A 307-nucleotide genomic window follows, 5' to 3' on the forward strand; every position below is an offset into this window, starting at 1 on the left:
CCAGAGAGATCAGACACACAACCATACATCCACCCTTTTACATTATGACATGGGGAAGAAACAGACACAAGAACACATACACTTCACACTTTACATTAATGACATGGGGGAGAAACGACACACATACAGCTTCAACCCTTTTACATTAAATGACATGGGGGAGAAACAGGCAACACACATACCAGCTTCACCCTTTACATCTAAGACATGGGGGGAAAAGACACAGACAACCATACAGCTTCACCCTTACATTAATGACTGGGGGGAGGAACAGACACACACCATACCAGCTTTCACCCTTTTAATT

Source organism: Salvelinus sp. IW2-2015, unplaced genomic scaffold (assembly GCF_002910315.2).
Source record: "Salvelinus sp. IW2-2015 unplaced genomic scaffold, ASM291031v2 Un_scaffold2494, whole genome shotgun sequence".
NCBI lineage: Eukaryota > Metazoa > Chordata > Actinopteri > Salmoniformes > Salmonidae > Salvelinus > Salvelinus sp. IW2-2015.